The sequence below is a fragment of the Mytilus californianus genome, unplaced genomic scaffold, assembly GCF_021869535.1.
Source record: "Mytilus californianus isolate M0D057914Y unplaced genomic scaffold, xbMytCali1.0.p SCAF_5, whole genome shotgun sequence".
NCBI classification, from domain to species: Eukaryota; Metazoa; Mollusca; class Bivalvia; order Mytilida; family Mytilidae; genus Mytilus; species Mytilus californianus.
Genome location: NW_026262701.1, coordinates 80,868,453 through 80,893,016, shown reverse-complemented (window position 1 = coordinate 80,893,016; position 24,564 = coordinate 80,868,453). Strand labels below are relative to the sequence as shown.

At 31.3% G+C, this 24,564-nt stretch overlaps 1 protein-coding gene and 1 long non-coding RNA gene across 3 annotated transcripts in view; one reads left to right on the top strand and one right to left on the bottom strand.

The window, feature by feature from the left end:
* Positions 1–24,564, bottom strand: part of LOC127703147 (short-chain collagen C4-like) — a 134,371-nt gene that overhangs the window by 55,341 nt on the left and 54,466 nt on the right. The gene's annotated exons all lie outside the window — the stretch shown is intronic.
* Positions 13,755–23,418, top strand: LOC127703150 (uncharacterized). The gene is made up of 4 exons (XR_007982723.1): positions 13,755–14,093; positions 16,107–16,275; positions 20,965–21,061; positions 23,352–23,418. It is a non-coding gene; the product is annotated as an uncharacterized LOC127703150 (long non-coding RNA).

The window sequence follows — 24,564 nt, the reverse complement described above, 5'->3', positions numbered from 1 at the left end:
ATGATAATCGATACAAGTAAAGTTCCATATGACGTCTTAGGTTGTCCGACGGAATCTAAACTTCTTACATAGGCTTCACATCGGTCATAAAATAATCTTAAGCTTCATAAGGTGTATCGTGGTTGAGAAATATCTAAAAGATCTTGTAAGTAGGCTTCCGTAATTCTGTGTGTTTGTCCGAACCGTTCCTTGAGTACATTTATAGCCTCAATATAATTTTCATTTGTGAGCGTAAATCCTGTTAACGTATGCAATGCTTCGCTTTCAAGTTGCGATTTAAGATAATTGAATTTCTCTATGTTTGTCAATGAAGGATTGAAATGTATAGCAGATTCGTAAGAATTCCAAAACGTTTGCCAATCTAGAATGTTGCCATTAAACTAAGGTAGTGACGACTTGGATAAACGATGATTACTACCGATATTCTGTGGAGCAATACGACTTGAATCAGAGCTTTTGTAGCTTGTATGTTGTTGAGCGGCGGATGAAGCGTAGAATGGTGTTGTGTTTTGAAAATTATTAACATTTGCTGGGTTGAAAGGAGGGCTTTCTACGTTGACTACTTGATATGAAGATTGTGTTACATTGAAACTTGGTGTAGGGTTTTGACCAATTTGTGTGCAATTACAAAAATGTCTAAGTTTAGTGTCGAAATTATTTGAATACTCATCTGTACCTACTATTTCACTTTCAACGTCGTCTGAATCCGTTGCTTCCAATATCTGTTCATTTAGTTTTTTCCAAAAACTTCTTTTTTGCGTAAGATTATCGTATGTTGCCAGTAGTTCATCTCTGTCAAAGTCCGTGGTTTCCTTCGACTCACAGAATTTTCGGAAAATTCTCGTCACTGCACTTCTATTTCCAGATCTAATATTCTTTAAATTCTCCATCGTCGATGTAATCCTGGTCACGGCACCATACATGTCGGGGCTAAATCAACTACCGTATCTCATTGAATCCGTATTCATGTGACCTTCAATTTAACCCATTAGCTAAAGATTGGTTACGCATGTATAAGTCGTGTTCAGCCATTAAAAGAAAAGAATGTCAACATTGAAAGTGAAACAAAGGTAAACCATTTCGTTGACTGATTCGATCCACAAAAAATCATTCTTATACAGGTAAAAACGATGATTAACCTTTTTTTTTAACCTATTACATGATATCAAACAGACCTAGAAAAGTCCAATCGCACGAGGTCGCTATCTATTTATAGTTATGTTTATGTTTATGTGGCCGTCGGCAGTCTTCGGAGGTCATCTCGATGGTTAATTAGATGGCGTCTAGACTAAAATACACACGAAATGCTGATATAACCAATTTTATTTGCTAATTGAAAATAAAGCTGAATAAAATAATTTAAGACAGCAGAGAAGATAATTCTGTTTTAATTGTTTATTACTTAGACTTAAATAAAGAGTGAGCTATTTATACTGTAAATTTATGATGTCTCAAGTCTGGTCAAAGGGTCAGAGTGTCCTACTTAATCAAACGATAAATTGTTGAAATTAGATAACATGTTTTCACGTGCAGAGAAATTTCACTTATGACCAGTGCATGATTGGATTACATCTTTCTTATTGGTCAATGATCTTGCGGGGTCAGCACGAGTTCACGTGTAAGTGCGTTGTGGTCACTTCCTTTTATCATCAGCATTTGATGTATTGACTTGTGATTCTTATCAAACAATTTGTTAAAAATTTTAATTTTATGGATAATTTTGGACTGAAGTGATTTCCTTTTAGCAATTTGAGGTAAAATCGAACTATGCTTTTATTTTTTAGCTATATTATGCTTACATTCTGAACAAACGTACAGTTAATTTTTTACCATTCTCCATTTCGGATAGATCTCACGATTTCATTTATGCAAAACATGTAGCAGTTAATTGGTCAAATTCATTTCTTTGTCAAAGAGATAGTGGGTCAAATTAATGTTGGTGTTGGTGGCGACACTGTGCGTTTGCGATCAAAATATAATTATTTACCATACTTATAAAAAATTATAGCTGATGATTAACCCGATGTTGTAATTTTACAAGTTACGGAATCCTTAATAGCATCCTAATGTTTGCAGAACGTATATCCGCTTAGTGTATCTGTAGGAGACATGGTTCATTTAAATTTAACTACAAATACATTTTTTGTTTTATGCTTCGTCATGAAACTCATGCTACTTTTAATTATTATTTCGTCATGGTGATTGGTTTGGAATAAATTATTTTTGTAATCAATCCTTTTGCTACATATAAAATTGCCAGTATTTTGAGATATGTAGCTAGATTCACATGTTTGTCAGTTTATAATACATGTTTTTAATGTATTATTTTATTATAATTATGTTTACTAATATAACTCATGTACATGATATAGTTTGGGTTGCGATGAACGTATTTGATAATTTTTATGCCAATACTTATGCATTGTAAGGTCGTTTGCTTTTACTTTATACTAGATTTATTATTAAAACTAACAATGGACAAGACATACTGATAATATTTTAAAGTTCACACTCTTCATTTAATACATAATATATAAAAATCATGTCTGTTTAATGATTGATTATTGAAGAAGAAGAAACTATGATAATTAAATCATCGCATACTATTCCTTAACATGCGTTATGTTTGTAGTCCTAGAGTAAGATCAAGTTTGTTTTTTAATGAGAATTTAAGTTTTTCCATTCTTTTCCATTCTAATTTTGTATATTTCATGCCTTACCTATGGACAAAGAGCGCTGAGTCTGGTATTGATCTACGAAAGAACTTTTTCTCATTGAAGGAAATGTGCAATAAAGAGTGATATCAACAACTTACATATACTTTCATATATCAGCGGTATGCCATAGTTCAGATAATACAAACATACGAATGTTGATGGGTTGCTGCTTCACTGACATTATTAAATGACACATACCTGATTTCGAGATTAGAATTTTGATCCAGACGTGCGAGTCATATCAACAAGAATCATTGACTTACCAAAGCCTACTTTGACTGTTTTATAAATACAAATTTACAAAATACGACTTCGATCAGCATTTGGATACACAACTGGACCCTAGTTCCAATGACAGTCTAAAGCACCAATTGCTATTATTCCACCATCTCTTTAAAGTTGGCTATGTCGTTAATTGTATTGGACTCTCGTATCTATACAGCATTTAGTTTTAGAAGAAGGAAAAAACAAAGACTTCTGCTGCAGTTCATGGATGGAATTGTCCTATCCGTGATTCAAGGATTGCAGTCAAATGCGTTTATGGAATTTTACAGCATAAAAAGAATTAAGTTAGTAACAGAACTTTGTGCTTCAGCTGTTTCGGGTCAGTATTGCCTGACAAAACGTCTATGATCTTTATTTCATACATTTACAACTATCTTGTTTTGGGTCAGCATTGCCTGCTAAAACGTTTTATGATCTGTATTTCATACAATTACAACTGTCTTGTTTTTGGTCAGCATTGCCTGCCAAAACGTTTAATGGTCTTTAATTCATATAATTACAACTGTCTTGTTTTGGGTCAGCATTGCCTGACAAAACGTTTACTAGTATATGATCTTTAGTAACAAAATGCTATGCTTCTGTTTTGGGTCAGTATTGCCTGCCAAAATGGTTTATATGATTTTTAGTAATAAAATGCTATGCTTCTGTTTTGGGTCAGCATTCCCTGCCAAAACGTTTTATGATCTTTATTTCATATAAATACAAATGTCTTGTTTTGGGTCAGCATTGCCTGCCAAAACGTTTACTAGTATATGATCTTTAGTAATAAAATGCTATGCTTGTTTTGGGGTCAGTATTGCCTGCCAAAACGTTTATTATCTTTATTTCATATAATTATAACCGTATCTTGTTTTGGGTCAGTATTGCCAGCCAAAACGTTTATGATCTTTATTTCATACGATTGGGGTCTATATTGCCTGCCCTCCTGCTAATGCTGTCTTTACACATTATTCGACTGTCAATGTGGACATTTTATTGGCTACCATTAAAATGGTTTTTTTTTAATTTTATGGCTCGGTTTAACTTCCTGTATGTATTCATGAATTGTTCGTAAATCATGTTATGGTTTTTAATGTTGCCTATTTAATTCAAATTCGTAATTATTCAAATTATATATATATATATAAAAGGATTTTATGGTTTATCCCAATGATGTACTAAATGCTATGGGCTTTAGAGGTAATCCCATCACAAACTAATGTTTTTATATTTAACTAAACTGGTTATTAATTAAATGGAATTTTCTCTGTCTAAAAAATAAAATAAGAGTATGTGTCAAAAGTTATAAATATGTTACTCGGTTAAAATTTACATCATTTAACTTTCATCATGTTCATCGCAAGGTAAATAAAAATTATACGAAAAATCACTAAAAGCTGGAATATTATTTCAAAGATATTTTTCATTTTACAACTTTATTACGAGCTTACAATATAAACCTTTTAAAATGTATCGCATTGGAATATCAGTATGTTCAGAATAAGTTCTGTAGCATGCCAGGAAGAAAATGAATATGAATTTATTTTAAGTATAGCAAAATATTTATTTTATATATTTATTTATTTATTTATTTTTATTATTATTATTATTCTTTTCAATAGAAAAATCATATTCCCGATGTATATAAAGTTTATTATAAGTGTAAATTAAAAGTCCCCAAGCTTATCTATGCTGGATAAGTAAATTTGGTGGATTCCCGTTATTTTTATAGTGGTATTATCGATATAAATTATTACTATTGATATTGAATGGTGGTATTCAACAGTCATTAAATTTCTAAAAAGCTGTATATTCAAGATTATGACTAAAGCTTAACTTTTTAACGAATCATAAGTTACGCAAAATATTTCTAAACTCTCATATCAATAATAACAAAAATAACTGAGAGTTAAAAAGGTCTACATTAGATACTTATTTACTAATTTCAATTTAAAAACTTTTTCCTTAAGAAATTTAATAAATCTATGATCTTTATACAATTTTGATTGAAAAATGTCAAGTGTAGTATGAGAATCAGTTGCTCATGATCCCATATAGAAATAGTCGGATATGAAACTTCGTATTTAGAAAGGATCCAGGGCTTCGTAAAAATGTACTTCTATTTTGTTTGAAGATTTATGATCAAAGATAAAGTTTCGGTAAATTAATCTACTAATTGTCCGTACTAAAATATTTAGGGGATACTATTATCAAATGTCTAGATGTAAGACGAAATATGAATTCTGAAACATATACTTAACGACGATTATATTGTAATTTTATTGCTGTGGTCCTGACCGGAATAAGATTTATCAGTAAGAGATAATTCAAAAGTAATATGTTGGTATATGATCATATGAACTTTTAATATTTCTACTCAATGCGGAAACGTTTTACAAAAAATAAAGTGTTATTTTTTGGTGTACATGTATGTGAATGTCATGCTTGTAAATTTTTCAAGTTATATATAAATTGTATACACGTCGCCAGAGTCCTCGGGTGGGGGATCCACTCTTTCAGCCTAAGAGTGGATTTGGGATCCACTCTTTCAGCTTAAGAGCGGATTTGTGGTAGATTTTTCTCCCCACCTTTGCTATTCTTTGTCATTTATTCAATTGATATGATATTAGTTGATGTAATTTCGTATTAATTATGTATTATTATTTCATATTAAATATGAACTTTTATGTCAAATGTTTTATTTGCAAAATGTATTTTTTGCATTTTATGATTTTGAATAAATGACCTTTTTTCGTCAGTTTAGTTTTTATATCATATAGCAAATCAAGCTCAGACTCTGGCCTGTGTATACATAGTATGTTTATGGTATCTAGCTGTCTGTCTTAAATATTATCGAGTCCATGTATTGTTAATTGTTTATTTCAGACTTATTGAAATTTGGATAGACGTTTTAGTATGATATAAATCAAATATGAGAATTTGAGTCAAATCGGGGAACATGATTTTTACAGCTAATGCCCTTTTAATTGGCAATCATACCTTATTTTTATATTTATTTACATTTGGTCCATTTATGATTATTATGTACAGTTTGAATAAAAAAAGGATGTAAAAGAATGCAGTGTTGGACAGTTTTTTTTAACTTAATTACAACAGCATTAATATCATGATCTGGCACATCTACTCCTGAAAATTGACATTAAGATATGACCTACTTCAACCACTGACGAAGTTCCCGACTTAGTTTTTTGAGATAGCAACCCTCCTTCATTTTAATATTTATCAGCGGAATAACGAAAGGTACATTATAGAACAAACATACAAATCAGTACAAGAAGATCACTCTATAAAAACGGTATGTTTTCCGTTCGCGCCGAATGCTTCACACGACGCTATTTGGAGTTGTAAGTTGTAATTGTAATAACGGTATATCGAATAACATTTCACAAGTACAACAAACAAATATTATATCGTTTCAAAGTCGGCTGACAGTTATTTAAGCAAGCTCAATTACTTACACAGTGAATCCAACATTCTAATATAGGTGGCTGTATTTCATACAGAAACGTCATAAATAGTACAGTAATGCAATGTCTTGAACGAACTGTAAATATATTGAATGCAGACTAATATAGGGGACAGTAGAACATAGATTTATAAAACAAATTTGATTAAGAATGCTTACATATTTATTGCATACCAAATTAGTAGTTTTTCGTTTTTTATAAACAACATTGTCACGGGTAGTAACGTCGTCACATCGAGGAGCGTTTAGTACAGTGATTTTGTCATAGCTTGGTTAAGTTGAACATGATTGTGTTAAGTGTTTTTAATGAAAAACAATGACACAATATAAACATTCGGATGTTTTGCTAAAGGAACTTCTGAATATACATTCAAGCAGGTAAGTATTTTTGTTTATAGCTAATATGTTAGTACATTAAAATTTGTATCATATAGTTAATAATTTGACACATAATAATGCTTGCGTATGTCAATTTTTAAAAGTTGCTTATTCGTTTCTCATGAATAAAAACAAGTGATTTGTTAACGTTCTGTTACATCATATATTTCGTTATAATATAAAACTGTCGTCCATTATTCCGAATAAAAGCTTCATTTGCACACAATTTAAGATTACGGAAAATTCGGTGTCATGTTTGGTTCAGTAGTGTCATGGTTTAGTTCATGTCCGACATGGGTCAGTTCTGTGATTCCTGTCGTGTATGATGGAAGAGTAACGATCAAAATAAACAGACATTATACAAGTATTGAAATACTATCAAACAAATTATTTTTGCCGATGCTTTTTTCTGCGCGTTTAACACATTCTATCCTAATTCGAGGCAATATATTATCGCAATTTTCTAATGTTACTGTTTTGTTCCCATACGAATAGATCTAAGTTTCACATATTTACGTTGATCTTCTACTCGTGAAAATATATCAATCGAAAAAATAAGTCGTCTACAGTAAATTTAAGATCTTATCATTATAGTTATCATTAAAGAACACGCATGTATAAAGAATCACTAGGATAATATAATAATGCATTTCAATGGCAATTTTCTAGAAGTAGTTTTATTTGGAATACAAAAGTACCTAAGAAAGCACCTAGTAATATATAAAAAGTAGATGCGTTTTGATTGCCAATGAGACAACTATCCACCCGAGACCAAATGACGTAGATGTTAGCACCTATAGGTCGCCGTACGGCCTTTAACAATAAACAAAACCCATACCTCTTTGCTAGCTATAAAAGGCTCCGGCAAAATTAAATGAAAACAATTCAAACGAGAAAACAAACGGCCTGATTTATGTTCCAACCAATAAGTGAAAAACAAATATGATATACAATAACAAACGACAGCCACTGCATTACAGACTCTGGACCTAGGATAGGCCCATATAGAATATTGCGGGGTTATACATGTTTGCGAATTCCCAACCCCTTCCTCGCCTAAACCTGGGCAGCACAACAAAGAAAAACAAACTCTCAAAATCAGATGAAAAGGGCTTGACTCATCAGATCGAAAAAGCAAAAGTATCAAGTAATATAAACACCAGAGACACAGAGAACCGATCTGTGAGAACTTGTATTTACTTGGAGCTAGTTCCAGGCCGAAAACAACTTATAAAAAAATCATGAATCCAAGGCAAAATGTTACTTTTTTTTTTATTTCAGAATGGAATTCTGCTGCCAATATTCATATTCAACCATCTGATTCTCTGCTATCAAGAACGATGATTTCTTGTCTAGTCGGGTAAAAAATAAGGTCGTAAAAAATGTTAAAATGTTCTTGTAGCAAACAAAATAACACGTGTATCTTGGAATTTAAATTATTTTTTCAATCACATTTATTAATGTACAATTTCTCATATTAAATACTAGATCAACAGAGCTTTTCCTGATATTATCGAAACTTTATTGCATAAAAGAAAAAAGCTTAAACGGGTTAAGTGATACGACACAATACATTTTTACAATATTATTTATATTGACCTGATTCTAATTCGAAATTGTGATCTTTCATATATTTAAATTCGGAACTTTGTAAGTAATTTTCATAGTAATTTCAGTTTCTGTTATTAAAAAAATAAGATTTGACTGTTGTCTATGTTAACATTTTGTCCCGTGGAGGATTGAAGACTGTATGGTGTCCTCTCGATATCGTTTGGTTAGTTTTGTTGTTGGGTTACTGTATCATGGGCGTATAATCCCAACATCTCCTTTTATTCATCATAGACATAATATGGTTCAAAATAAAAACAACAGATGGGTATAATTTGTTAAAATAAAATGTAAAACAAAATTATTTTTTGACTAGCTGCTACGTTTTGCAACCATTCGTTTGACCATTTGACTAGTGACGCCGCTATTGATATCCCCGGCAGAGTCCATCATGGACATAAAGAGAAAAGATTCTAGGTGGAATAGAATCAACGCATTCTGTTTTTGTAATTTATTTTATCGATTGCCAGGTAAAAAGGGCAGTGGCTATATAAATTCTATCTTAGGAAACACACGAAAATTAAAAATGTTTAATGTACGGTTTGCCGATTACGCCCACAAAATTTGGTTAAAAGGGCTTTTTTTTCTTAGTCAATTTGTAAATTGTGTAAATTCGTTTTTTCACAAACGCCTTCAAAAAAACTATCAATATAAAGGTGAAACAATTATGTATCAATTTGGATCTGAAACCATGTCAATCGCTTAACCAAACCATATCATTTTGGATATTTTGCTTACCCCGCGTTAATTTCTTAAAAACAACAATTTCAATGTAGATCATTTGAATTACAATATACATTTAAAGATCTTTTTTCCTTTTTATTTGCTCATTTGAAAAGAACTGAGTCAATTGTTCTTGAAAGTAACCTAACTAAACCATGACCAACTTAATCAAACTATGACAAAATCACTGTACTAAACGCTCCTCGATATGACGACGTTACTACCCCGTGATTGTTACACCTGAAAAAATCAGTCAAACAAGTAATTGAACAGTTAATCAAGAGATAAAGGTTTCTTAAAATAACCTCCTTTAAAAATATCTGTCTGTTTATTATAATGATAATTATTCCTCAATTCACAATTTGCTATCATTTGAGAATCTTATGTAGGTTTCTCCTTGTATATGTACTTTTTATTTCACTTTCAATTTTCCCCGGATTGTTATCATCATATGAGTGAATATACCAGTGGCAAATGCAAGATAAAAATATTTTGATTCAAAAGGCCCGAGATATTGGCGCTTTATTCAAAGCTTGGCTTAATCAAAGATATGAAATGTTGACGGACATGTTGGAAAATGACTACGATAAGTCGAGGCAGAATCGTATTAGGACAACCTTAAACATTTTTAAAATAAAGGTGAAAGCGAGGTAAGAATATTTCTATTCACACTGTAGAAATTTTCTTTTCATACTCTTTGAGTCATCGTAAACTATGACATACGAAGACTTTAAGAAAGAAACTTTGTTATTGGTTTTTGTAGGTTGATAAATGCATTGGTGTATATAGACAAATATGGACTATTTGGAGAGAATATGTCGTTTAAAGATCTGAAGGAATTTAAAAAAAAACTCTTAACTGGTGTCACTGTAGTGGTTCAGATCCTAATAAGCAAACAAACTGTTCCATGTATACATTATAGTCAGCTGATGCATGTATATTTTAGCGGCAATAAGTAAAATTAGGCATTAAGCTTAAATCCTAGGCAATAAGCTGACACCTAGGCACTAAGTTATTGCCTGAAATTTTCAGGCATTAAGCTTATTCCCTGAAATCTGATGATGATTATTCAACCTATTGCAATATATTCTTGATGTCAAGTTGCGTTTTTATTATATTCTAAATATTAATATACATTTATTAAACAGATATTCAATTTTTAGTATTTTTTCATATTAATAACCGTATTACGTAACTTTTATTTCTTTGTGGTAGTACAAAAATTGATTTGTTTCAAACAAGTGATTGTATCTAATAAAAAGATTGATGATTCTATCAGAAAATTATTTGAAGAAAATTCGCACTTCACTGGGTATGAATTTTTACTCACATCATTGTTCTATTGGTTTTATTGAATATGTAAAACATTACTGTTAAACATTTTGTTACAAAGTAAAGTAAAGAAAAATTATGAGGAAAATATTAAAAAAAAAAGTTTTTCTAGGAAACTGTATGGTACTTTGGAAAAGGCACATAAACAGGTCATGGCGACAGAGATCGCATGACTTAACCAAATGCTAATGCAAATATCTTTCGTGATTCCATGGCTATTCAAATATGTCTCGTGATTCCACGAACTATTTCTTTCACTTTGTGAAAAGTGTAACATGAAGAAAAAGTATTAAGGGAAGGGAGTAGTAGTTAAATACATTTAACAGTAGAGAACAGGTTGATTTAATGGATTTCCAATCAAACCCAGATAGAAACTATAAATTTCTATAGAATCACCTAACAAAAGTTGTAACATTAGAGCTCTCATGTCAAAATGTGCTTCAGATGTGATTTTCCATTTAATTGATGTTTTCACAATTTTTAGTGCGGCCCCTTAACTGCAAAGTGACAATTGTCATGAATTTACAGCTTTGATTATGATTACTCCTAAGGAAATGATCTGATATTTTTTGTAAACATTCAGACTTAACTTGTCAATTTATTTTCTATCTAATATGGTTGCAGGATATATGACAACTAATGCATTGTACCCATGTATCTTTTTTTTGGGAATGACGGCAATGTTTGTTGAATGATTTGACGGATTGTAAATCCAGGTTAATACCCTAAGGATAATTCACCGGAAGTGTGGTTGAAATTGGTCCAGGAGTTTTGCAGGAGATTATCTTTGAAAAAAAAGTTTGCACCAGACAAAAATGGACGCAAAAAGATGACAAAAGTTCAAATATATTTTTAAATAAAGAATCTGCACATGTTGAAAAATTTTTAGCATGGAAATGTTGCAGAAACCCAAAATATCTTACTGCCACGTCATTTGTTTTGGTTACGTTTAGTTTTCACCTCGTTGACATATACCCAACATGTCCTTCTATTTATATTGTAATTGAATACAATATAAGTTCGAAAGAAAGTTGAAATTAAGATGTCTTTTTTTAAGTTAAGTAGCTGTTCCATTTAAGTATACACAGTAAACAGATTGTGTCCACGAATGCTATATTAGTTTACATTGGCCAAATGAGACTAAAACACTTAGCATCACGTATTGATCATGCTGATATTTACAAATAACACACTGAAATTATTTTTCATTAATAGCAAAACACTGGTATTTAGTGTCAATCAATAACTACATTCCGAACACACTTGGTGTAAAAAGATACTCTCTGAGATTTCTAACTAGCTTACTTATGGTGCGTTTGGATATGTACCTGCAGTTACCTATGGCTACGTATACATTTAACACTGCAAACGGTATACTCAAAACTAATAAAGACGATTTCATATGATAGTGCAGAGAATGCATTGAATTTATAATAAAGTGAAAACGTAGTAGAATCAAATTCACTGGAGGTTTCAGTTAGCTATAAAACCAGGTTTTACCCACCATTTTCTTCGGAAAATGCCTGTACCAAGTCGGAAATATGGCAGTTGTTTGTCACTTGTTCCGCTGATTGATAGCGTTTGATTTGTCAGTTTTTATTGACTTCTCATTTTTGAATTTGCCTCTGAGTTCGGTATTTTTTTTCATTTGACGGAAACTACAAGAGTAGATTACAGAATTGATACAGACCTTATACTAGATAGAATGATAATAGAAGTGTAATAAGGGGTTTAAATAAAGTTCAAATTGGACTGAAGAAAGTACAAATTGAATCGGAGAAACAGATGTGAAGGCGCGGACATTCATTTTATTGTTATGATGCTCATTTACCCTGTCCATTTTGTTATAAAAAACTGCCCATAAATCACGGAGTGTCTATCCTTATTCAAAATCTAGATAGCTGTGATCAAATAGTCTATTCAATTCAAAGGCTATCTTTATTGTCATTCAAACTAAAAATGTGGATGACAAGTATCAAAACACAAAATATAATTTAAAGGAACAACGTAAGTCAATCAAGTTCGTTAGTTTTAGCGTAGCTGCGTATACATGTATCCCAATTGTGATGTTTATGTAACTTGTATCTTTTATTTAATTGTTAGAGAAGAATTTTTATACATGTGAAGATATAATTAAAATATTGTTTGATGAAAATAAAATAAAATTAATATAATCTGCATTGGTATCAACTGATTGTATCGTTTTTCTGTAATGTAAGAATTTAAACTAGATTTCAAAAAAAAAAAAAATCCCAATACAAAATTATTAATGCAAATTATAGCACTTTTAATCTAATCATGAAAATGTTAAAACATTCCAACATGCAATATGAGTATTTGACCAGATGTTACAGTCAAATTATATTGATGCAAATGTGCCAGCTGTTTTTGTTTTTAAATAGATACGTGTATTTCTGTTAAAGGTAACCTATTTTCAAGAATTGTTTATTGGTTTCCTTATTCTGTAGGCAGATATTTTTAAACAAACATTAAATTAGACAAACTATAACTGCTTTACCATTGTTACACAGGAAAAATTGCAACATATGTTTTTCATATGTTTTCAAAACATATGAAAAACATATGATTTTCATATGTTTTTCATATGTTTGTCCCAAACATATGAAAAACATATGTTTACAAACATATGTTTACATATGTTTTGAAACATATGAAAACATATGGAAGCAAACATATGTTTTCATACGTTTTAAAAAATATGTTTACATATGTTTGTAAACATATGAAAAACATATGATTTTCATATGTTTTAAAGGGCATTTAAAAACAAATGTTTTGAGAAAATGTCAAAATTTGTAATTTAATTATCACATACATTTTTTCATTCATTATCTATATAGTGTATTTCTCAAACAGGAAAGTGCACTTTCTACTCTTCCCACTAAATCCCACATCATCATGATGATAAAAGCATGTCAGCCCTCCGGCTATGTCACCCCCACAGCAGAGCTATCTAATTCTGAATGGAACATAATGTAAAATAAATGAATGAGTTATAAGTATTAAATAATGATATGAATAAATATTCTTTATTTAGTTTGTTCTTTATTCTCAATTCTTTTTTTTTTATCAATAATCCCATTATTCTCTATGATTCTTTATTCCATATTTCTACTTTTTTTGGTATCTGTTCTTTATTTTGCACTTTATGTCATTATTTTCTATATTCTGAAACCCTAATCTTGATTCCAGACCATCATATATATATACGTAAATGTACGACAGCTTGCATGGTACGTCGAATACGGAAACCCGGAAATCTTTTCACCGTTACCGTTTTTTATACTATGACGCAAAATCCATGGACGCTCACGCGATCTGCAGTTGGTCATTTAAAAAGTTTGAATGGACAGAGATAGATGATACAAAGAACTTTGGTTTTTCAAACTGGTGAATCAAAATTTATTATAAACAGATAAATTGAAATGGGTGTCGATTAACTGGAAGAAACCGGGGAAAGAAACATAGAAAATTTATAGAAAGTCAACGCAACGGAACAGCGAAAGCCGAAAGTGTTTTTGTTTTGATGGATAGTTTTACGTACCCTAAAAGCACAACGAAAGGTAAATATTATTATGCACATTTTGTTTAATTATTGGATAAAAAGCAGGAAGATGTGTGTGCTTTATTTTTCACGAAAAACTATTTGACTGTAGATATTTGTAAACCTGAGTCCGAGAACGATATTGTAATATAAATATAATTGCATTGGGTAATCCGTTTCATTATCTATTTATAATGAGAATGTTACAAGATTAAGACACAAATACATCCCAAATAACCATATGATTTGTAAACCCTTTAGACAATAAGACAAACTTTGAAAGGGGGGGGGGGGGGGGCATCATATATACTTGATGTAAAGTATTGAAATTGTTTATCTAATGTCACTACAGAACTTAATTACTTTAACTGATGCAGACCTGTATAATTGTGTCTTATGGTATGTGATATTTGTATTTGTTTATCAGTTGTTTTAAAACCATGACACTGTGCAGACGACTTTATAATCTCTTTAGCAATTAGTAGCTATTTTACAATTAATAGATAAGGGTGCCCCAGGGGATCAATTACTCCCCCCTTTTCATTTAATTTAGATTTAAAAAATGTATATATACCATTGTATACCTTTTCATACATTGTGTAGGTAATAATGTACATGTAACCTTTTCCAAATTTTAATTATGAGTGATTCCAGGACATCCTGGAGCGGACAAGAATCACATTCTGGCATTACCGAGAAAATCATCACATTTGATTAAAGCTCAAATCTGAGGCTCAAATTCCTTATGTTATGTTAACTTAAGTCAAAACAAGACTTGCAACTAAGAAAATTACAGGGCTTTGCATATGACAAGTACAATAAGCCTTAATTATCCTGAGTCTGAGACTACTATTACTGAGTACTATAACAATAAACATCTAATAATTCTTAGCCTTATCATACATGTATTATACTTCTGATAGTTTTCCACACCTATTCACATATTTTTAAGCTGAAAAATATGACCCAGGCTATTACAGCGGCAGGTCTTATCACCTTGTACATTATAAGAAGTGGACCCCTAGAGTGCATGAATGGTCTACTTTACATATACTTTAATGTGAATATAAAAATAAGAAGATGTGGTACATGTACATGTATGATTGCCAATGAGAAGAGTCCAATTCTCCACCAGAGATCAAATGACATAGAAGTTAGCAACTACAATAAGTTATGGTACATGATGACTTCAACAATGAGCAAAGCCCATACCACAAAGTCAGCTATAAAAGACATTTAATGAAAATGACAAATGTAAAACAATGCAAATGAGGAAACTAACAGACTGATACATGTAATGATTTATAAACAAAACAAGGAACAAATAAACAAATATGATATACAGCAACAAAGTGAACAAACGACAACTTGAACCGCTGAATTACAGGCTCCTGACTTGGGACAGGCACATACAGGATGTGGTGGAGTCAGACTAGTTTATTGGTGCCAAATCTTCCCCTTAAGGGAGCTATAGTTTGTTTTTTATGTGTGTGTGTGTGTGTGGGGGGGGGGGGTTTAGGATGAAATTTGAAAAAAAGGCAGGATGAGACACTTTGCCCCCCAAAAAAAGGCAGGATGACAATTGATGTAACACAAAAGTCAGAATAAACTATAAATAAAAAAAAGACAGGACTGAATAGAGTGGAAAAATGAAAATGCCGGACAAACTTTTTCATCCTACCCCCCCCCCCCCCCCCCCCCCCTAAATCAAATGGTAGCTCCCTAACATGGGATAGTGGTGTGAAAAGGCTTAACTCATTTGACATCAGATCTGTACAAAGCAGATTTAGCCACTTTGATTTATCACTTCATACAACATAAGATGGATTAGAACATTCAAATAATTTAATACTTTTTACATAGTTAATTTTTTTCTCAGGGCAAGTCTAGATCTGTTGTTCTTGTTTTAAAAGATCAAAATAAGCCAATTTTGTCATATAAAAATTTTTAAGGCAATAAATTTGGCAGATATATAAATATTGTAACTTCATTTTATTATACATTTGTACATGTCATACTTTATTTCTTTTAGCATTTTCAATGAAAGTACATTTTGTACTTCAAGAAGTAGAAGAATCTAAGCAACAGAACAGAATTCATTTGAGGCATTGCTTTCTAGATTATATAATGGATTCATAGATTGTCATATTGATTTATGTGCATATAAGGAGCAGCTGGCAATAATTATTTTGTGATGAGAGGTATGTAATGAAAAGGATAACTTTGTTTAAAATATTTTGTTTATTCATGTAATATTTATGTATACCTAAGGTTTATTGTCGAGCCTTCGACTTTTGTTGAAAAAGCGAGACATAGCGATCCTACATTCTGTCGACCTCTGCGGCGGCGGCGTCCATAAATATTCACTCTGTGGTTAAAGTTTTAGAAATTGTAATTACTTTCTTAAACTATCCTGGATTTCTACCAAACTTGGACAGAAGCTTGTTTATGATCATAAAATAATATTCAAAAGTAAATTTTGTAAAAAAAAAAAATCCATTTTTTCCGTATTTTACTTATAAATGGACTTATTTTTTCTGCCAAGAAACATTACATTCACTCTGTGGTTAAAGTTTTTGTAATTTTAATAACTTTCTTAAACTATCCTGGATTTCTACCAAACTTGGAAAGAAGCTTGTTTATGATCACGAGATAGTATCCAGAAGTAAATTTTGTAAAAAAAAAAATCCATTTTTTCCGTATTTTACTTATAAATGGACTTAGTTTTTCTGCCAGTTAACATTACATTCACTCTGTGGTTAAAGTTTTTAAAATTTGAACAACTTTCTTAAACTATCCTGGATTTGTACCAAACATGGACAGAAGCTTGTTTATGATTAAAAGCTAGTATCTAGAAGGATTTTTTTTTAAAATTTTGTTCCATTTTTTCCGTATTTTACTTATAAATGGACTTAGTTTTTCTTCCAGTTAACATTACATACAGTCTGCAGTTTAAGTTTTTAAAACATTTATTAGATTCATAAACTATCCTGGATTTTTACGAAACTTGGACAGAAGCTACTTACAATCAAAAGATAGTATAGAGAGGAATATTTTTATTAATTTTTTTCCTCATTTTTGTTGAGCCTGAGATTAACAGCAAAAGTAGGCGAGAGACTGGGTTCCGCGGAACCCTTACGAATTTTTATATATACCAGTAATTACTTAACTTTTAAATATAAGTTCTATGGAAGATAACCAGTAAAGCACTGTTATGGTTACATTTTTTTGTCAGATATTTTTGCCATACATGTAGGTCTATATCAGCATAGGCTTTTATGAGTTAGAAAATAAGTGCTGATCAAATATGTTTACAGGAGTTATGCCTCTTGGAAATAGATATTGTAAGAAAAATTGCATTGCAAGCAATCCCACACACGTCTTCATTTCTTTTAGATTATTTATAATTTATGAAAAAGGTTAAAAGAACAAACATATTTTTTGCTTTTTGATAGCAAATTTTATACACGTATATCCATCAATTGGCGAGGTACATTGAAAATCTGTTCTTTTATTAAATGCATGAAGTATGGATGGTAACACAAATGACAACATATTATGTTCATGAGTTAATATTTCCTTGTTGTAAAATAGTATACGCGAAGTACTAACATTGAACTATGGTAACGTTGTAACCCTAACGTTGTAGTGAATGACGTTATTGTATAGATTTCATAGCTGCAACGACGATTAAACGAACATTGCAATCATAAGTATTTATTGAGATTCCACAACATGCCTATAAATGGTGTATTTAAACAATCAGGGGCGTAGCTAGGCCATCATGATGTGTACTCAATGCCAGAGGAGAAGTCATACGGCAGGGGGTATGGGTGCCGCTCAAGGCCCCCAGAAGCTCTGGGATAAATGGTGCAAAATCCTGCATTCTCGCAATTTTCTTGGACTTAAAATGAGCTCAAGGAAATCTTATTTTCATGAGTAACAAGTCAACTTCTGAAAATAAATTTGAAAAAAATATATTAATTAGAGAAAAACAAACAAGTACTGTTAGCTTAGAAATTTGGTTTATCTATTGTGTAGTTGGTTGAGCTTGGTTAGGTATTAAGTACAATTAAGATATATGTTGCCACCACCATATATTTTAAATGTCACCTAATCAGACTCAACCTTCTATATATATATACATTAGAAAAACCAAATTTCTAAGCCAACACCGTGCAACTTAAAGGGTTTTTTTTTAATTGAGAAAGTACATAAATAAATAGAACTGCATTTCTCTATGTTGTATTTCATAAGTGAACAAGTAGTCTTTCTATCAGCTTTTAATTCTCAAAGTTAAAGAACACGTTGAATGAGGCACCCGTCTTGCATGGCCTAACGTAATACAAAAAAGTCAAAAAACGTTGATCGTCAAAAAACAAAAAAAAAACATAAAAAAATGGCGAAAATGTTGCACGAAAATTACCCTTTACCACCCCCGTTCAACTTAAGTTTGACTGGACTATTTAAAAATCTGTTATGATGATGTATGTAACTAAGACTATATATTATCATCTCACAGGAAAATCATAAGAATGAATTGTTGTCCATGGTCTCTTTAAAACGTCATATTTTATTTCGTCAGTTATTTTGAAATCTTTAGAAAAGATGTCAGGGTAAGGAGGCATACATAGAAGACGAGACAATTGTTTAATGACACCCCGAGGACTCAGTCATTAATTATCAATTATTTGCATCAGCAACATAATCACGATGCTGGTTACATAAATGAAAAGAGTAGTTTCAGGAATGGAATATAGCTACAAAGTAATTATTAACATGTTTCTGTAATACTTTTTAATTAAGTTTATTACTTTAGTTTTATTCTTACTAAATTTACCATATTTTAATTTTTGTCATATTTTCGATGTGTACGCAACTGCGTTTTTGCGTACGGGTTGCTACGCGCCTGACAATTTTGCCTATTTAACAGGAAATCAAGATTTACTAAACATCAAGAGTTAAGGCCTTAATCATGTTAATGTTGTTTTTTATACGACTGCAAAAAAAATTTGCAGTCGTATATTGGTATCACGTCGTCGTTGTTGTCAGCGTCGTCCGAAAACACTTAGTTTCCGGACAATAACTTTAGTTTCAGTGAATGGATCTCTATGAAATTTAAACACAAGGTTTGAAACCACAAAAGGAAGGTTGGAATTGATTTTGGAGGTTATGGTCCCAACAGTTTAGGAATTAAGTGCCTAAAAAGGGGTCAAATTAAGCATTTTACTAGTTTCCAGACAATATAACTTGTGTGTAAGTGTATGGATCTTTCTGAAATTGTACCACAAGGTTCCATACCAAAAAAAAGGAAGGTTGGAATTGAATTTGGGGGTTGTGACTCTAACTGTGTAGGAATTAGGGGCCAATAACAATACTTTTCTAATACTTTGTATAAATTGCTTATTTCTTGACCAAATCAATGGGGTTTTATTCTTGAATTCTTGGGATTCTTTAATATTCTGAATCTAACCATGTATTAAGTTTTTGGATTTTGGGCCCCGTTTTTAAATTGGTCCACATTGAGGTCCATAGGGTCCAAAATACATGTAAAACTTTGTTTGATTTCATCAAAAATTGGATTATTGGGGTTCTTTGATATGCCGAATCTAACCGTGTACTTAGATTTTTAATTTTTGGTCCCGTTTTCAAATTGGTCTACATTAAGGTCCAAAGGGCCCAAAATGAAACTTAGTTTGATTTTAACAAAAAATGAATTCTTGGGGTTCTTTGATATGCTGAATCTAAACATGTATTTAGATTTTTGATTTTGGGCCCAGTTTTCAAGACGGTCCAAATCGGGGTCCAAAATTAAACTTTGTTTGATTTCAACAAAAATTGAATATGTGTGATTCTTTGATATGCTGAATCTAACAGTGTATTAAGTTTTTGAATTTTGTGCCCGTTTTTAAATTGGTCCTCATTGAGGTCCAAAGGGTCCAAAATTCAACTTTGTTTGATTTCATCAAACATTGAATTATTGGGGTTCTTTGATATGCCGAATCTAACCGTGTATTTAGATTTTTAATTTTTGGTCCCGTTTTTAAATTGGTCTACATTAAGGTCCAAAGGGTCCAATATAAAACTTAGTTTGATTTTAACAAAATTGAATTCTTGGGGTTCTTTGATATGCTGAATCTAAACATGTATTTAGACTTTTGATTATGGGCCCAGTTTTCAAGTTGGTCCAAATCGAGTGCAAAATTTAACTTTGTTTGAGTTTAACAAAAATTGAATATATGGGGTTCTTTGTTATGCTGAATCTAACCATGTATTTAGATTTTTGATTTTGGGCTCTGTTATCAAATTGGTCCACCATGAGGTCAAAAGGGTCAAAAGGGTCCATAATTAATCTTTGTTTGATTTCATAAAAAAATTGAATTTTTGGGGTTCATTTATATGCTGAATCTAACCATGTATTTAGATTTAGGATATTGGACCATAATAGGTAAATGTCTAATTTAAAATTTTTAAGTTCTTAGACCACATTGATTCTGTGTCAGAAACCTATGCCATGTATGCTGTGTCAAATATTTAATCACAAACCAAATTCAGAGCTGTATCAAGCTTGAATATTGTGTCAATACTTTGGGGTTCGACCTCTGCGGTCGTATCAAGCTGAGCCCTGGGGAGCATTTTATTTTAAACTAGACAGCAGAATAGATCATTTTATATTAGAAAAAGTTCATACTATACTGAGACGGGTTTAGGCTATACATATATTATTAATATTAGCTACACTGTTGATCTTTTTGTAGTTTGTTGCATATTTGTTTCCATTCACTCAAAAGTAAAAATATAAATTAGTGAGCATCAGTTCATACTACATCTACAAAAATGATCTTGTTTTTGTCTGGACTTCTGGATTAAATTAAGATTTACAATTTTAGCTTGTTACCATGGTTACCAAATTAAAGGAAAGTACAGTATTAGAATCACTGGTGTACATGTAGGTGCGGATGTCAGGCAAAAAGAACTGGTATCAAAGTAAGTTCATCTGTAGAATTGCAGTTAATTTAAATAATTTAATGTTATCTATTTAAAACTTTTTCAAGTGTAATTGTACATGTTACAGCATGTATACTGTTGTTTATTGATGTCTTTCTGGTGTCAAGTATGCATCAATTTGGTGGCCTTCGGCTGTTGTCTGCTCTATGGTCGGGTTGTTGTCTCTTTGACACATTCCCCATTTCCATTCTCAATTTTATCAAGGAATCCTTCTGCTCCACACACACACACGCATAAGATGGTCAGAAGTTAAAATAATTATAGCATTTGCTTATATTATGAATTGTATATTTTAAAGTTGTTCTTGTCTTGAATATACATAAAATATTTGCCACTGAATCTTAAATTAAGCTATAAAAGTCAATCAATTATTGTTTTTGCATTATAGGAAAGAGTTTTCAAACATATAACAATTGAATAATTTCCTTTTAAGATTTTTTATGAACCAGCATATAGATATAACATGTTTAACATGTATAAGGAGATGAGGTACACCGTACATGTATGATTCTCAATGTGACAACTATCAATTAAAAAACCAAGGGACGAAGATGTAAACATTTCCTGGTCACTGTACATGTACAGCCATAAACAATGATCAAAATCCATACCATAAAGTAACCTATTATGGCTATAACTTGTATAAGGATGAAAAAATGTGAACCAATGAAAAAAATAAAACTACACACTGTAACACAGTATGGCAGACAGCACCCAACATAAGAAACAAATGTCAAAATCAGCCAGAAAGGGCTGGACTCATCAACAAGCACTTAAAAAGAAATAACAAAATAATAAAAGATGCAAAAATTATGTTTTCCCAAACTAAAATATCTATCAATTCACCTTCGACAGATTTAATCAATTAATGTAACAACAAAACATTTGTCATTTCAAACAGTCTAAGAAAGCATGACTTTGTGTAATGCCAAAATATTGAACACACAAGAATATGTAGGACCATAACAGCATACAAGTATTAATAATTGCATAGAATTTCTATTTCTGAAATACATGTTCTGCTTTTTGTCAAGCTTGCAAATTTATTTATTTATTTATTAAAGCGAGACAGTGATCCTAGATTCTGCCAGGGGCGGCGTCGCTGTCCTAAAATATAGGTTCAGTCTGTGTTTAAAGTTTTTTTGTAATGTTAATTTCTCTCTTATTAATATTATTTATAGTTATCATGGTAATAGGATATTTCTATTTACTTAGTATGTGGGTACCTTGCAAGGTCCTATAGCTAGTGTCTGTCTACTCTGTCAGAAAGTTTTCGTGGTCAAGTCAATATCTGAGGTATTATAAGCAATAAGTTATACTAACTATATTTGGTGTATGGAATTATTGTAAGGTGTAGATGTCCAACTGGCAGTTGTAATGATATCCGATTGAATTTTTTCAAAAGAGTTATGCCTCTTGGAAAAATTAAATTTTTGGAAAATGGCCTCGTAAATGCTCTAAATTTTTTTTTATTAAACTTATAGTGTACTATTATAGTAATGCCCTTGAAGGTCAGTTTGAAATATTTAGTATACACGAAAAACAACTTTTTTTTTGCCCCAAGCACATTTTTTATTTATAAATATTTTTGAGAACAAAAAAACATGTTTTTTTTTTTTAATCATGTTAATATTGCCCCTTGATAGATAAACTAGAGGCTCTCAAGAGCATGTGTCGCTCACCTGACTCTACTTGGGTTTTTGAAATCATATAAAAAAAGATAAAAATCATAACAGATACTTATAACAATGTTTGAGGCCAAATTTGGTTTAATATTGCTATGTTTGCTTTCATTCCATTCAGTGGTTCTCTAAAAGAAGACATTTGTATGTATTTCCCGTAGGGTCCTTTGTTATACTAAGCCCCCCGCTGGTGGCCATCTTGGATGATGGATCGGCTACAAAGTAACAACACTTGGTCAGCACCTCATAAGGAACATTCATGCTATGTTTGGTTTCATTCCATTGAGTGGTTCTCTAAAAGAAGACATTTGTATGTATTTCCCGTAGGGTCCTTTGTTAAACTAAGCCCCCCGCTGGTGGCCATCTTGGATGATGGATCGGATACAAAGTAACAACACTTGGTCAGCACCTCATGAGGAACATTCATGCCATATTTGGTTCAATTCCATTCAGTGGTTCTCTAGGAGAAGTTAAAAATGTAAAAAGTTAACAACGACGACGGACGACGACGGACCTTCGGGCAAGGTGAGCTAAAAATGTGCGACTAGGTGGACATTGAAACTCTGTTCTTTTATTTCTACTTGCAGGAACTGAAAAGTAAAGAAACAGAACAAAAGAACATTAATTTTTAATTAATACAATATTGAGCTCAAAGTCAATCTAGTTGTCTTTCTTAATCATACAGGATATTTACAAAAAGCAGCTGCATACACATGCACCAGTAATAGCCAGCAGTGAAGACAATTAAATATCTGTGTATGGTGATATAGCAATAGAAATATCACATACATCATAGGAAAATAGAATATAGACAATAGAAATGGAGTATGTCAAAGAGACAAAAATATGAAAATAGAATATAGACAATAGAAATGGAGTATGTCAAAGAGACACACATATGAAAATAGAATATAGACAATAAAATTGGGGTATGTCAAAGAGACAAACATCAAAATAGAATATAGACAAAAGAAATGGTGTATGTAAAAGAGACATACATATGAAAATAGAATATAGACAAAAGAAATGGTGTATGTAAAAGAGACATACATATGAAAATAGAATATAGACAAAAGAAATGGTGTATGTAAAAGAGACATACATATGAAAATAGAATATAGACAAAAGAAATGGTGTATGTAAAAGAGACATACATATGAAAATAGAATATAGACAAAAGAAATGGTGTATGTAAAAGAGACATACATATGAAAATAGAATATAGACAAAAGAAATGGGGTGTGTCAAAGAGACACACATATGAAAATAGAATATAGACAGTACTAGAAATGGGGTATGTCAAAGAGACACACATATGAAAATAGAATATAGACAGTACTAGAAATGGTGTATGTCGAAGAGACAAACAAATGTAAATAGAATATAGACAATAGAAATGTGGTACAATGTATGTCAAGGAGACAAAAATATGAAAATAGAAGAGACAACAACTTAATAAAAAAAATTCTACTTTATATAAAAATTATGGAGCACTTATTGTTTTTTATTTGTTTGAGCTTTTGATTTTGCCATGTATTTTCTGTGGAATTTGGTATTTTGGGTTTTTTACTTTTTAAAGCAACAACTCATCACAATGAAGTATTCACACTCAAAATGAGTTCCTGACAGAAAAAAAAGATAACAATTTAAAGAAAAACGTATTAAAAAACATCAAAACGTTACCCTTAAAAACCTATCGCAAAAAAAAAATACATATATATACAAACCATGTTTAGAATCTATGAGAAAATAAATGCATTTGAACAATAAAAAACATATAAAAAATATATATTTAGGACC